A 9,551-nucleotide genomic window follows, 5' to 3' on the forward strand; every position below is an offset into this window, starting at 1 on the left:
AGGTTGTTTGGTTTCCCCGATGTATAAATCCTGGCAATCCTCCTGGCACTTAACAGCGTACACTATGTTACTCTGTTTGTGTTGGGGGACCCGATTCTTGGGGTGGACCAATTTTTGGTGCAGCGTGTTTTGAGGTTTGAAAGCCACAGAGACACGGTGAAAAAAATGCGTCTCAACTGTTCCAATACTCCTGACACGTATGGGTGTCAGGGGTTGCTGAGTGGATGTGGAGAAAAGGACTCAAACGCAGGACTCACGGTGAAGATGCAGGGTGAGGGACGAATGACGAAAACAGGAGATGGCTGGCTGACTGACTGAATAACTGAATGAACAGCTGACTGATCTGAACTTGGGAGGCAAACATGGGGCATAGACAGCAGTGACAACATTAATGACGCGACGCTGACCAGGAGAGAACTGAGGACTTAAATACACTGGCTGAACAATGACTGATAGGTGACAGGTGAGTGAGCAGCTGAACACAATTGAACTAACGATGCATGGAATAAGAACGAGAACATAATGCACACAGAGTAACGTAACACAAAACAGGAAGTGGAACGTACAGAGGATAAACAGTGAACATGAACTGAAAATGACATCTCTCACCTTCTCAACAAAATCCAACATGTTCTGGATGTGGTGTTCAGAGCTGCCTACCAGCGGGTTGAGGATCAAAGCCAGAACTTTGAGATGTTATAGGTGACTGAGTTGATCATACAGACAATCGGTCTTAAAGATGCACCCTGTTTATGTATCTTCAGTAAACCACACAGACTTGGTGTAGAATCACCTGGGCATAGCCTACGGTTCTGGTCAATAGCCTTGTCTTGTTCTAACTGCTTCAGACAATCTATCTATCCTCTTCCTGTAGATGGTAAATGGACTGATTCTTATATCTATATCTATCTTATATCTATAGCTTTTCTAATCTCCTGGAGTACTCAAAGCGCTCTATACTGCATTCACCCATACACATTCACACAAGCACTGTATGCCTTGTCAGTGATTTTAACTAACATACACTCATACTCATATATTCATACATAGAGCAAGTGGGGGCTAGGGGCTTTGCATTGCTGAGACTGTCATGGTCTGTGGAATGCATGATGCTCGGGTAGCCACACCCCCGGGCTGGGCCATCACTAGCACACCTGCTCTCCATCCCGGTGATTACACGGAGATCCACTTAATCCGGCGCTGACGGATGCTCCACGCCAGTCCGTAGTCATCCCCACAGTGGTAACCAGACTTCCACGAAAAGTGTGCATTCTCTTCTGCTTGGAACTTTGTTTAACCTGCCTACTTCTGTCCAGATTTCTACTCGGCGTCTGCTACCTGCCTGTCCTCCGGCTCAACTGGATCTCGCGGCGCTCACCTGGCCCACTCGCCATTCCACGGACTTCCTGCCCCCACGGACTGCCACACTTCCCTCCCGAGCTCCCACGGTTCCGTTCTATCGTAAGCCCCTACTCTAACTCAGTCCTGATATGTTCTCCCCGCTTCCTGGCTCCCTAGTAATCATCTCCCCTTTCTATTGCAGCCCCCCGCCGTCCCGATCCCGGCTTCCTCGTGTCATTGTTTCCCCGGATTTTTAGTTTCTGTTTTGCTCTCTACTTTCCCCGGGTCGCCTTTCGTTGTTTTAATAAAGTGTCTTTTGTTAGCTCGGAGTCTGCGCCTGGATCCTTTCGTGCCTGCGCACCACGGCGCATGACAGTACGGACTGGCCAAGATGGATCCAGCAGACCCGATACGTTCAGCTATTAATAAGCAGGGTGCCATGCTCGGCCGACACGATCAGTTACTTTCTTCGCTTCAGGATCAGTATCAGGAGCTGAGCGAGAAACAGGGAGAGATGTGCGCTAAACAGCCCGACTCGGCGTACCGCTATGTGACGTCTCCGCCGCCGGAACCCTTCCACGGCGAATTGGACCAGTGTGGGGGGTTCCTTTTTCAGTGTACTCTTTTCTTCAGTCGCTCGCCACTCGCCTTCCCCACTGACGCGGCCAAGATTTCCCACTTTGTGGGACTACTGAGGGGAAGGGCGTTGGCGTGGGCTGAAGCCTATTTATCTGCTAACCCGATACAGCGCTGCGACTTCGATGACTTCCTCGACGAGTTTAAAGCAACCTTCTCTCCGTCAGTTTCCGAGGATGATGCCGCTCAAAAGCTACTGGTGCTCCGCCAGGGTCGGCGTAGCGTTGCGGAGTATTTAGTGGAGTTTCGCACCGTGGCAGCCGCTGTTGGCTGGCCCGATTCGGCCCTAAGGGGAATTTTTTTACGCTCCCTGAACGATCAGATGAAGGATCAGCTCGCGTTTCACGAGGCGGCTAAAACGTTCGAGGATTTGGTGTCACTCGCCCGTAGGATCGATAAGCGTCTACGGGAGAGGGAGGCCGAACGGCGGTCCAAGCCACCGAAACCCGTGTTGCACCCAGACTTTCGCGTGTCACTGCCCCTGTCCCCTTTTAGCTCTCCAGCGGCGTGCGCTCGCTCACAGTCTCCTCCTCCGCCGGAGCCGATGCAGATCGGGCGCTCTCGGCTCTCGCCGGAGGAGAGGGAACGCCGTTTTCGGGCCGGGGACTGCTTATACTGTGGGAAGCCGGGACACCGCATCGCCAGCTGCCCGGTTCGCCCAAACGGACCAGCTCACCGGTAGGTTCGGGGATACGGGTGGGCTGCACATTGAATACTATTAGACCCCGATTGATTGTGTCCGTTGCCATAATAACTAATAAAAAGACTGTCACATGCAGCGCATTAGTGGATTCTGGGGCGGAGCAGAATCTCATGGATGAAAGACTGGCTAAAGAGCTGGAAATTCCACTCACTCTGTTGGAACCTCCCCTCCCTGCGTCAGCGCTGAATAAACAAGTGTTTGCTTACATCACTCATCACACCGCGCCCGTGACATTAGTCACTTCCGGGAACCACAACGAATCGCTTTCGTTCTTTACCTTCCCGTCTCCCGACACCCCGCTCGTGTTAGGCTACCCGTGGCTGCAAAGACATAATCCCCACATCGATTGGGCAGGAAGCAAGATCGCCAGTTGGAGTTTGTTCTGCCTTGCGAATTGTCTGAGATCAGCAGTTCTCGCTCCACCCACTAACCCGACCCCACCTGTTACACAAGCACCTGACCTCTCCTCCATCCCACCCGAATACCACGACTTACAGGAAGTGTTTAACAAAGACAAGGCTTGCTCTCTGCCACCACACCGCCCCTATGACTGCGCCATCGACCTGCTACCTGGTGCCCCGCTGCCCTCCGGCCGGTTGTACAACCTGTCTCGCCCCGAGAGGGAGTCTATGGAAAACTACATCCGAGAATCACTCGCGGCCGGTATCATTCGACCCTCTTCTTCCCCAGTCGCTGCGGGCTTCTTCTTCGTGGGGAAAAAGGACGGTTCGCTGCGGCCGTGCATTGACTACCGGGGCTTAAATGACATCACCGTAAAGAACAAGTACCCTCTTCCGTTGATTAACTCTGTTTTTGGCTCTCTCCAGGAAGCCACCGTTTTCACAAAACTGGACCTGCGAAACGCATACCATCTGGTCCGAATAAGGGAGGGGGACGAGTGGAAAACCGCTTTTAACACGCCGCTGGGCCACTTCGAGTATTTGGTTATGCCATTCGGCTTAACTAACGCCCCTGCGGTTTTTCAGACGCTAGTGAATGATGTGCTCCGAGACTTCCTGAACGTGTTTGTTTTTGTATACTTGGATGACATCCTCGTTTTTTCCAGGACCATGGAGGAGCATCACGTTCACGTCCGGAGCGTCCTGCAACGGTTACTGGAAAACAGACTGTTTGTCAAAGCAGAAAAATGCGAGTTTCACGCCTCATCGGTTTCCTTTTTGGGCTATGTCTTAGCAGGAGGACAGGTGAAGACGGACCCAGCTAAGATCAAGGCGGTTCTGGAGTGGCCAGTCCCGGATTCGCGGAAGAAGCTCCAATGCTTTCTCGGGTTCGCGAACTTCTACCGACGTTTCATTCGAAACTACAGCCACGTCGCCGCGCCTCTCACTCGCCTCACTTCTCCTAAGGTACCTTTCACCTGGCCCCTGGAGGCCCACACAGCGTTCACCAAATTGAAGGCATTGTTCACTACGGCGCCCATTCTGCTCCACCCCGACACCACCAAACAATTCATCGTCGAGGTGGACGCGTCCGACACTGGAGTCGGGGCTGTTCTCTCTCAGCGGTCTGGACCTCAAGGTAAGCTCCAGCCGTGCGCCTACTTCTCTCGCCGGCTCACCCCTACTGAAAGAAATTATGACGTAGGCGATAAGGAGCTCTTGGCCATAAAACTCGCCTTGGAGGAGTGGCGCCACTGGCTGGAGGGAGCCGAGCAGCCTTTTCTCATATGGACGGACCATAAGAATCTAATTTATCTTAGGACTGCTAAAAGGTTAAACTCTCGCCAAGCCCGCTGGTCCCTGTTTTTTACACGCTTTAACTTCACTCTCTCGTATCGCCCAGGTTCACGGAATGCCAAGCCAGATGCGCTCTCCCGCCAGTACTCCCCAGACACGGAGACATCGTCACCAACCACCATTCTCCCCCCAACCTGTGTGGTGGGCGCCCTCTCCTGGGATGTTGAGGAGGTTATCCGCCAGGCCCTCCCGGGAGACCCTGACCCGGGTACCGGACCCCCCGGACGGCGTTTTGTCCCCGCTGCTGCCCGCGGAGCGGTAATCCATTGGGTCCACACTGCACGTTTTTCGTGTCACCCTGGCGTGAGCAGAACCATTGGTCTTCTCAAACGGCATTTCTGGTGGAAGACTTTACGACAAGATGCGAGGGAGTACGTGGCTGCCTGCACTGTCTGCGCCCGCAACAAATTGTCCACTAAGCACCCAGCGGGCCTGCTCCATCCGCTCAGCACGCCTCACCGGCCTTGGTCTCATATCTCATTAGATTTCATTACCGGTCTTCCTTGTTCCTCGGGAAAGAGCGTCATCCTCACCATCATCGACCGGTTCTCTAAAGCCGCCCACTTCGTCCCGCTACCGAAACTACCCTCCGCCCCTGACACAGCCCTAGCCCTAATTGAAAACGTGTTCCGGCTCCATGGTATTCCCCTTGACATCGTCTCAGACCGAGGCCCACAGTTCACTTCACAAGTGTGGAGGACCTTTTGTTCCATTTTGGGCGCGAGAGTTAGTTTAAGCTCGGGTTTCCATCCGCAATCTAACGGCCAGACCGAGCGGCTTAACCAGGAGCTAGAGGCTGCGCTACGGTGCATGGCGTCCCAAAACCCCACTTCCTGGGTCACCTTTCTGCCCTGGGTTGAATATGCACATAACTCACTTACCTCGTCTGCCACGGGTTTGTCCCCGTTCGAGGCATCCCTCGGTTATCAGCCTCCTCTTTTCCCTGAAGACGAACTCGGTCTCGCAGTCCCCTCCGCTCGGCACCATCTCCGGCGCTGCCAGCGGGTCTGGCTCAGGGCCCGCCAAGCTCTCCTGCGGACGAAGGAACAGCACACACGCCATGCCAACCGCCGTCGCACCCCCGCCCCCGACTATCAGCCGGGGCAGAAGGTCTGGCTGGCCGCCAAGGACATTCCGCTGCGTGTGTCCTCCCGGAAGCTGGCCCCCCGCTTCATTGGCCCGTATGAAGTTGATGCGGTTGTTAACCCGGCGGCAGTTCGGCTCAAGCTCCCTACTTCCTGGCGCATACATCCCACGTTCCACGTTTCCCAGGTCAAACCCGTCCGCCGCAGCCCATTGTGCCCTCCGTCCGAGCCCCCTCCTCCCGCCCGGCTTGTCGCCGGTCACCCGGCCTATGCGGTCCGGCGCATCGTGGCTGAGCGCCGGCGTGGGCGTGGGTGGCAGTTCCTGGTGGACTGGGTGGGGTACGGTCCCGAGGACCGCCTCTGGGTTCCGCGTTCCTTCATTCTGGACCCGTCCCTCGTCGCTGATTTCCGCGCTTCTCTCCGCAGGCCGCAGTCCGGTCGGTCGCCTGGGGGCGACCCTTGAGGGGGGGGCACTGTCATGGTCTGTGGAATGCATGATGCTCGGGTAGCCACACCCCCGGGCTGGGCCATCACTAGCACACCTGCTCTCCATCCCGGTGATTACACGGAGATCCACTTAATCCGGCGCTGACGGATGCTCCACGCCAGTCCGTAGTCATCCCCACAGTGGTAACCAGACTTCCACGAAAAGTGTGCATTCTCTTCTGCTTGGAACTTTGTTTAACCTGCCTACTTCTGTCCAGATTTCTACTCGGCGTCTGCTACCTGCCTGTCCTCCGGCTCAACTGGATCTCGCGGCGCTCACCTGGCCCACTCGCCATTCCACGGACTTCCTGCCCCCACGGACTGCCACACTTCCCTCCCGAGCTCCCACGGTTCCGTTCTATCGTAAGCCCCTACTCTAACTCAGTCCTGATATGTTCTCCCCGCTTCCTGGCTCCCTAGTAATCATCTCCCCTTTCTATTGCAGCCCCCCGCCGTCCCGATCCCGGCTTCCTCGTGTCATTGTTTCCCCGGATTTTTAGTTTCTGTTTTGCTCTCTACTTTCCCCGGGTCGCCTTTCGTTGTTTTAATAAAGTGTCTTTTGTTAGCTCGGAGTCTGCGCCTGGATCCTTTCGTGCCCGCGCACCACGGCGCATGACAGAGACAGGCCGAAACTTTCGTCTGTAGTTGCTCTGCTTCCACTTCTGCAATATTGTTGTATTTCAAATTGCTGTTTCTGTGGCTGTGATCAGTTCCACTAGTGGGGTTTGTCTCGGTGTGACAGCAATATCCAACCCTTTAGCAAGGATGTTTTTCTCTGTTTGGCTGAGCTGTCTGTCAGACAAATTCTTCAACCACTTGTCCACATCCTCGGTGTCGCATCCTTCTCTCTTCTGGCCACTTAGGACACTCTCCGTATTTTGCTGTGGTTTCCAACGTACAACAAGTAAGTCAAACGTCTTTTGTTGTCTTGTCTAAGACTTCTTGTGCCGTGCTAGATGTGCCTTCTCAGTGAAGTCAAACACCTTTTTAAGAGAATTCTCATCTAAAAGCATCGTAAGTCTCTGTTGGATCCGCTCCTCTTGAGATTTTAGCACGTCGATGGTAAAATTTGTTTGCCTCACCCAATCATTAAGCAGCTGGTGCTGTGCCTTCTGGAGGATTTTTGTTGCCTGGAAGCCTTTAACTGAAGAGCTCATTTGCAGACTTTTAGGAGTAATCCTGTTTTGTCGGCATCTGAGGCCGAATCTCAGGTGGTTCCTGTAATCCGCCATCTTACGTGCTGTTTGCTCATACTGATGTACGTGCTTTAGGCAGTTCTTTCCAAAGTGGGTTAAAACATCTTGATGCATGCTCAATCATCCAGGTAAGTAAATCTCCAAAAGTTGATTATGTTCATCGGGACGTAGCGTTTTCAGTGGGACAAACATTTCGTCACTCATCCAAGTGACTTCTTCAGTCACTAGTCACCACTGATTGAGGAAAACAGAAAAAACAGAAATCAATCTATCTATCTATCTATCTATCTATCTATCTATCTATCTATCTATCTAAATGGCTACACCAAGCTACAAAAAAGATATAGGAATATATGTTGCAATAGCTGTGCAAGTATTAGTTTAGCCCCCTAACCACAATACAATAAATAGCTGTGGAGCAGTGAAGTAAGTAAATGTAGTTCAGTGACAATCTAACCACCACACCTTTAAGACCATCAAAAAACAGTCCTTGGAGTGTGTATGGGCAAAGTTGTGAAGGTTCATAGTTATACACATCAGTTCTCCTTACCCTGCATCTAAGTGTTGCAGAACAAATGACTTCCTTAGCCTGTCCAAAGAGCATGTCAGTGACAAGAGTCTGCCACTGAACTGGGTTGCAGTGGGTGTTGGTCATTGTCCATGTTGGATAGCAGTTTGCTCAGGGTCCCTTTTCTCTGCATGCAGTGGATCAGATGTGGTAGGTCCAAATCTTTTACAACAGGGTGTACTAGCAGGCCACAGAGTCAGGCTCAGTTACGGTCTGGCACATCAGGTTAATTCCTTTTACCCTCCTACACATGTAATTGTCTTTCTTGTGTAGGCTATGCTATTTAAGCTGCTGTAGCCAGCCCAAAGTTCCTGTGCATTTGCAAACCTGTTTTCAATCCTCATCCACCAGTACCTCCATTCCTGTTGTATCTGACTTAACGTCTTGATGTTTTTATTGTTACAGTAAATCCAACTTTTACTGTAATGTTGCTTGAAGTTCCTCTCCACAGAATGTGCTCAGAAAACCATCACCATAATGTCAGTATGTAGTGTTAACCCTTGGATAATGTTCTGTCATGTTTATTATCCCAAGTCTCTCAATAGGACAAGTGTCCACAATATTAAACTCCTGGATCTTTTGCTTTTGTGTGCTGAAGCAGGTAGGGCTGTGTGCAAGCATGGTAGAGCACTGTCTGCTCCATCTCTGATAAGCAAACAATAAATGATTAGACAACAAACTCTAAAGAAGAAGAGATAACATTATTTCTGTGAAAGCTAGTCCCCCCCCCCCCCCCCCGACAGCCTGCTTGCTGTGTCATCCGTTCTCATCCCATCTCTCTCTGTCTATAATCCCTGCTTCCTTTTCCATTTTAGCCCCAATCTCATCTCTTTTATCTCTCTTCGTTCCTGAGATCCCTTCTGCTTCTCATGCTGCTGTTATGTGTTTTCTTCACAGATAAATTTGAAGGGATTGGGTTGAAGGGTTGGTGTGCTGGGGGGTAAGCCTCTGCAGTGACAATCTGCTCTGTGCTTCCAAAGTAGGAGGAGACAGGATTTGCAGGCAATGATCAACAATGGGAAATAACCATCAATGACGAAGAAAAGACCAATATGTTTTTTGTTTGGAAGCAAACTTGTCTGAAATTCTGAAAATACTACAAAGAGGAATGTGACACAATTCAGCATATTTGCCATCAACCAAAGAACAATCATGAAGATCACTGTCAAAGATTATTAAACTTTTTGTTTAATGTTTAATTTACATTCTTATTCATCACGTTACCAGGAGGAACAAAGAATGCAAAGACTTCTGTTTTGTAAGGGGCCTTGGATTCATTATTTAAGCTACATGTTAGACGCCCATTTTGAAGAAGGAAAAATATTGTTAGATTTAGTTTTTACAGGTTTCAATTATCCTGTAGCAAAATACCTTTTATGTGCATGAGTCCTCTTATGTGTCTGCCAGTTTGATTCAAGACATGAAATAACTGCAACACAGATGCAATTTCTAGCAGAAATCTCCAGATAGCATCACCTTCATCCATCACAAGCATCTGCTTCTTATACATAGAGGTTTCTGATGTGATGTAACTGGATCTTTCAAGATGCCTCTAGTTACTGTCTTTAAATGGTTGCCATTAAGAGTCGGTGTCCTGTTGCAACTCCTTAATCCAATTAGTCAGTATGTATTGGTGGCTTGGTAGCTAGAAATTGCTAACTATGTAAGAAAAAAACAAAAGGACAGTAAAGAAATGCTTTCTAACATTTCAGTTAGTACAGCGCAAAGGTCTTGAGCCACCTATTATTTCTTCATATTTTGTTTCCAAGCCAGACTTTT

General features: G+C 50.7%; 2 long non-coding RNA genes across 2 annotated transcripts; both read left to right on the forward strand.

The window, feature by feature from the left end:
* Positions 1-1,085: 1,085 nt before the first annotated feature.
* LOC145429851 (uncharacterized) lies at positions 1,086-1,663 on the forward strand. The gene is made up of 3 exons (XR_013910182.1): positions 1,086-1,242; positions 1,317-1,461; positions 1,544-1,663. It is a non-coding gene; the product is annotated as an uncharacterized LOC145429851 (long non-coding RNA).
* Positions 1,664-6,023: 4,360 nt separating this feature from the next.
* On the forward strand, positions 6,024-6,573 carry LOC113024444 (uncharacterized). Its single transcript, XR_013910183.1, has 3 exons — positions 6,024-6,152; positions 6,227-6,371; positions 6,454-6,573. It is a non-coding gene; the product is annotated as an uncharacterized LOC113024444 (long non-coding RNA).
* The last annotated feature ends 2,978 nt before the right edge of the window (positions 6,574-9,551 follow it).

Source organism: Astatotilapia calliptera, chromosome 7 (assembly GCF_964374335.1).
Source record: "Astatotilapia calliptera chromosome 7, fAstCal68.1, whole genome shotgun sequence".
Lineage (NCBI taxonomy): Eukaryota > Metazoa > Chordata > Actinopteri > Cichliformes > Cichlidae > Astatotilapia > Astatotilapia calliptera.